Source organism: Cynara cardunculus, unplaced genomic scaffold (assembly GCF_001531365.2).
Source record: "Cynara cardunculus var. scolymus isolate 2C unplaced genomic scaffold, CcrdV1 Un_Scaffold_4486, whole genome shotgun sequence".
In the NCBI taxonomy this organism is placed as follows: Eukaryota; Viridiplantae; Streptophyta; class Magnoliopsida; order Asterales; family Asteraceae; genus Cynara; species Cynara cardunculus.
In genome coordinates this window covers 15,509-15,920 of record NW_020201920.1, presented here as the reverse complement: position 1 = coordinate 15,920, position 412 = coordinate 15,509, and positions in this window count along the sequence as shown.

Sequence of the window (412 nt, the reverse complement as noted above, 5' to 3'; positions counted from 1 at the left end):
CACACCCCACCCTCCCACCTCCACCCCACCATCTCTCCACCTATAAATACCTTTCTTCTACCCTCATTACCTCTTTACGCTTACCAAAACCTGCAACTAGATTTTGACGAACAAAAACCTGCAACTTCCTCAATAACGGCCTCCTCCGCCTCCCACGAATCGAACAACAATGACAGCAGAGTCCAATCGACCGGCGCCGACAGCCGCGCCATTGTGTTTTTACCCATGAAGCCAAACAACCATGCTATTGAACTTCAAAACACACTGTTTGACGACCGCTTCGCCGTCATAATCGAGTTCTTCAAGAACTGTATTCTCCTTCCCGTCCTAACTCTTTCTGACACCGGCGTACCACTAAAGTACGTCCAACAATATTGGCAAACATGTGAGTTTGACCCAGAAAGCCATGGAA